The sequence below is a fragment of the Nomascus leucogenys genome, chromosome 1a (assembly GCF_006542625.1).
Source record: "Nomascus leucogenys isolate Asia chromosome 1a, Asia_NLE_v1, whole genome shotgun sequence".
NCBI lineage: Eukaryota > Metazoa > Chordata > Mammalia > Primates > Hylobatidae > Nomascus > Nomascus leucogenys.
The window spans coordinates 30600616-30606017 of record NC_044381.1 but is presented as its reverse complement, the minus strand read 5'-3'; the positions used below and the strand labels follow the sequence as shown (position 1 = coordinate 30606017).

At 38.2% G+C, this 5402-nt stretch overlaps 1 pseudogene; it reads right to left on the bottom strand.

The window, feature by feature from the left end:
* Nucleotides 1-1272: 1272 nt before the first annotated feature.
* LOC115836266 lies at nucleotides 1273-1368 on the bottom strand (annotated as a pseudogene).
* Between the last annotated feature and the right edge of the window lie 4034 nt (nucleotides 1369-5402).

The window sequence follows — 5402 nt, the reverse complement described above, 5'->3', positions numbered from 1 at the left end:
AGGAACACTTTGAAGACGGTAGCCACTCAACTTTCTCACTTACCTTGGCATACTCTGTGAATTTACCTACATGCTAGAGTACAACTAAGTAAACATTATAAATTTTATTTGGTGAAAGAGAAAGCCCTAGTCATAAGTAATGATTATATCATGCTAAAAGTGTAGTCAAGCATGATGTCTCTTGGATGGCTAGCAATGGAAATTATTAATCATTTAATCGAAGAATTCACTGCAGAGAGACTTGTGAACAAAGATCATGCTAATATTGTTCTGAAGGTTTCAATTCATTTTCTATAATAGAAAAAAGTAAACCATTATTTATCTTCATAATAAAAACTCATCATATTCTAAGATGTCAATAACAGTGAGATAGAATTTTGCTATAAAATGCTATGAAATCTTCAACCTAGCAGTTTGCAACCAAGTATACTTTAAGTGCTCATGGAAAAAATGATTTTCAAGTGGGCAACAGAATGATTACATGTATTAGAAATATTTCTGCAGTGTTCCCAAAATCTATATAAGCTGTCCCTGTAGCCATTCTTGAGACCACCGAGATATCCTGATCTAGCTTCCCAAGGAATCAGATATGCCTCTGTTTTGAAAACAACTCCATATACACACAGTACATATATAACATGGCAAAAAAGGGAGCCTCTGCTTTAAAAATATTATATGTGTAATTCATTCTCAAATTCTATTTCTGACCTAAACTATACTGTAAGAGGCTCCTAACTGGTTTCTAATCACATTATTCTCAAATGTACCAAGGGCACTGCTGCCAAAATTTGTTTTCAAAAACTCAAATATGACCATGCACAGTTTCTGCTGATAACCCTTCAACAGTTCTTTTTGGCTACAGGATAAAATTCAAGCTCCTAATGTGGCATAAACCCTTCATTATAAATCCCCCTCCTTGTGTTCCAACTGCATCTCTTATTACTCCCTACCTTGCACTGCATGCTCCAACAATTTCAAATAACTTACAGTTTGTATTCCTACAACCCTGTGCATTTTCTCATGCTGTCCCTTCTACCTAGAACAACTTCTTTTTTTTTATTTATTTTTTATTTTTATTATTATACTTTAGGTTTTAGGGTACATGTGCACAATGTGCAGGTTTGTTACATATGTATCCATGTGCCATGTTGATTTCCTGCACCCATTAACTCGTCATTTAGCATTAGGTATATCTCCTAATGCTGTCCCTCCCCCCTCCCCCAACCCCACAACAGTCCCCGGAGTGTGATGTTCCCCTTCCCATGTCCATGAAAAAATATGGAACGCTTCACGAATTTGCGTGTCATCCTTGCGCAGCGGCCATGCTAATCTTCTCTGTATCTTTCCAATACTTAGAACAACTTCTAATTATCTCCCCCGACAAGCTAACTCTTGCTTATCCTTTAAGACTCAACTTGAGCATCACACTATTCTCAAATTTTTCCTGAGCTTTCCAGTCCTGACTGTAGCTAAGTACAGTTCGCATAACCATATCACTCTAGTGATGTGATAACTATTTGTTTAGGCGTTTATCTCCCCTACCACAAGTTGATCTCCAAGAGCACATGAGCAATAGATTTTTTCTTTCCTGCCTAATGTTAGAAGTTTGGGATGTGGTTTTGGTGCTAGAACATTATTATCATTCTGCCTTCCTTCAGCGGTATTCTGCCAAAAGGGCTAAATATAAAAGCAACTATAGCAGAATAGGTAATGAAGAATAAGCTTATTAACCACTAGGTAATTACTGATTCTTACAAATTCAGAGATTCTTCAGTTAGCTCCGCTGATGGGAAAGGGTTAGGCCTTGAAGAATGTATGGAACTTCCCTTGATCTGTTTCTCTGAATCCAAAATGGCCACCACTGTGGATGCAGAAGCGACTCGCTTTACCTACTTTAATTGCTGTCAGAACACAGAGAGCCAGATGACTGCTGGACCTGCTGAGGTAAGCCTTGCCAGGTACACTTACCAAATAGATTTAAGGTGTACAAGAAAAGAAGTGGAATTTGAGACTCTATGTTTTACATATGGTAACCCGACACCCGAGTAAAATGAGTCCCAGTGACTATCTCAGGTTTTGGACAGTTTAGCAATTTCATATCCTTTAGGAAGGCTCTAGAAAGATGATTACACAAAGTGACCATGTCTGTTCCCTGCTGCTTCCTCTCCTATAAGTTCCTATATCAATTTATACTGTTGAAAGTTTCACATACGTCATATCATATCATCTTCCACAAAACTCAGTTGTTAAACATTAATGTCTGTATTTAGGTAAGAAACTTGCGAATGATAAATGGGAAATAATTAGCATGGTCATAAAGCTAATGAGCAGCAAAATCAGGACTAGACCCCAGGTCTTCTAAATGTGAAACTATGGTATTTTCAATGGAGTACTTTGCAACAGAGCATGCTTTAAATGCCCATGCATGAGCGATTCTCCACTGGGGTGACAGAAAGACTAAAGATGTTATAAACACCTCTGCAGTGTTCTCAAAATTTACATGACTGTCCTTGTAACCATTCTTGAACCCACTCAGATATCCTGTTCTGGCTGCCTAAGGAACTCTGTTATGCCTCTATTTCAAAAACCCATGTGTGTATAGCAAACAGATAGCATGGAAGGAGAAGAATGTAAGTGCAAACAAATAGTCCCTCGAGGCTCTTTATTTATGTATGCATTTATGTCAGGAACCCTAGACATAGCCTAGTTATTTCAACCTATGATTCAGACAAAATCCTGCCTGCCTGCAGGACTAAAGCATTGAGTCTAAAATGGTGTTTACGTGAGGGACTGTGATTTCCAGAAAAATCTCAGAAATGGAAAATCTCACTTTCCTTGGGACTGAAATTTCCATAGGGAATCTCATCCAGAGAAAAAAAGGAAGTTCAAACGAGGCTGTGGTTCAAGCAGAAGAAGGTTTGCTATTTTGCCAACCTCACGATTCAACCTTAGAAGAAAACAAGAAGTAGGATGTGAGGTTTCTTTCATGTTGTTTATCCTAGCCCACCAGGGCATGACAGATGCCAGAAATTCAAAGCAGAGGCTTTCCTGGTAAATAAAGTATGTGTTTGAGGTGAGACTCCCCCTCTTTGGCTGTAGAGACTTGAGTACAGTAAACATAATATAAGATAATAAGTCTGTTCCACAGTTGACAACAACCCCCAAGTCGTCTTACAAAAAAGTGTAAAAATTCAAGTGTGATGGACACAGGGTGGTGAATATCACACACCGGGGCCTGTCGGCAGGGTGGGAGGCTGAGGGAGGGATAGCATTAGGAGAAATACCTAATGTAAATGATGAGTTGATGAGTGCAGCAAACCAACATGACACATATATACCTATGTATCAAACCTGCACATTGTGCACATGTACGCTAGAGCTTAAAGTATAATTAAAAAAAATTCAAGTGTGAACAGTTTAGAAAATCCGTGAAATGTAATGTTTTGATATATTTTCACCAAAAATTAGTTACAATTTTTTAACTGTCACTTGAAAGGAATCATTACATTTAATGTAAAACATGTTTTGTAAAACACTTAATTCTGTGATGTACTAGATTAATAGAAAAATAGCAGAAAACTAACTTAATCGTCTCCACCTCAGATCTTTGATACTTAGATATATGAGGTCATCATTCTGACATAAATATATGTTGAAGTGCTTCAAAAATGTGTAGACTTGTTAAAAACAATTGTGAACAGACAATCTGCTAACCTAACTATAAGACTTTGCCCCTGGAATCTAGGGCTGTCATCAAATATCCAGCCATCTGCTTGCCAGGATGTGCTGTTTGCTTTGTCTCAACCCACCGATAGAAAAGTTTGTTATGTTACAGCAAAAAAAAAAAAGAAAAATGTTTAAAATCACAAATTGGTATAAAACAAGTGGGAAAATCTACAAACTAGAGCCATAAGTTATGTTAAATTAGCAAATTAAACTAGGAATTAGGGATTACAGAAGAATCAACCAAATAAATTGCCATGGTTCTTTTTTCTATAGGATCAAATGGCACCTACCTGTCAGGAAATAAACAAGCCAGTGAAAGAAAGTATAAAAACTGGGATAGTCCATGAAGGTAGGGGGTGGAGAGTGAGTTGTAAGTTTGCCAGGGTCATAAAGAAAAGCTTACTTTAAAACTGAGTGTTGTAACTTAGGGCTACTTGTTTCCAGGGCTCCAAAGTTCATTGCTAAAAAGACATGACAGGGTTATACACCATAGTGTTCATCTTGTGGGCTTTTTCCTCTTTTTTCTTAAAAGAACATGGTAACATTTCCTCTTCTCCAGCCCACTCTAAAAAAGAAACAAATATTCAAATCTGAATGGCTATTTTTTATAAAGTTTTATAGTTTAAAACTTATATATATAAAGTCTTATAGTTATTTTTTTATCCCCTCTCAGAAACTACTTAAGGTTAGGCCTGAAGAGAAAAGAGGGGAAGGAAGAGTGGCAACTTATACAAGAGAAGAGGGATTCACAGAAATAATGAGTTAGTCCATGAGATGGAGGATAAAGAAGAAACTTTTACAACAGAGTTTCTCAAGCAGGGTTTTCTCGAAACCTAGGATTCCACAAGATGCCACTTAGGGTTCCTTGAGAGATTGTGACTGAAAAGGAATTGAAGTTGGTTTGGGGGAACTTTGTGCTCTGTGGAACACTAGCATTTGTGGAGGGGGACAGTCACCAAGCAGCCTGGTTTGTCTTTTAGCTCTAGATAGCACTGTGCAGCACTGTGTTTACTTGGTTGCATACCTTCTCAGTTTTTGACTTAGGATAGGGGAAGCTGATGATAGTTGATGAGCATGTGATTGCATCCGGGAGAGATGAACAGGCTGACGACATCAGCCTCTCCCTCCCAAAATACCTTCTTCAGCCTTCCTCAAAACTGTGTTGGTTAGGTCTGGTGTTGGTTCAGGTGCTAAGACAGAGTTAGTAGTGAAAGAGATTTATTGGGGGAAATGCCTATGAAAGATAAAGGGAAAAACAAAAAATACAGGCAGGGAAACCTTTTATACTGGAATGCTGATTTGACATCTGTAATCAGAGAGGCGAACAGGGGGAATCGAATAGAAAGACTTTAAGATAATAGTGCAGTTTGGTGAAAGTTTCAGGCAGTCAAACCAGGAGCACTGTCACAAAAATAGCTCATAAAGAACTCTCTCATTGGATGTAGATTTCTAGACCCTATTACCCTGCCATACTGTCATTCATAGGGGGCTACCTGGGAAGAAAATGGCCTTGATTCAAACACTGCAGTGTGGTGTCCTCACAGCAGATCAACTTTTTTCTTGAGGTGATATTTGGGCAGTCTACCACTGTGGCTGCCACATTCCACACCTTTTGCTACACAATGAATCCACTTTTCCATAAACAGTTGTTTATGGAAAGGCCAACTAGATCCTTC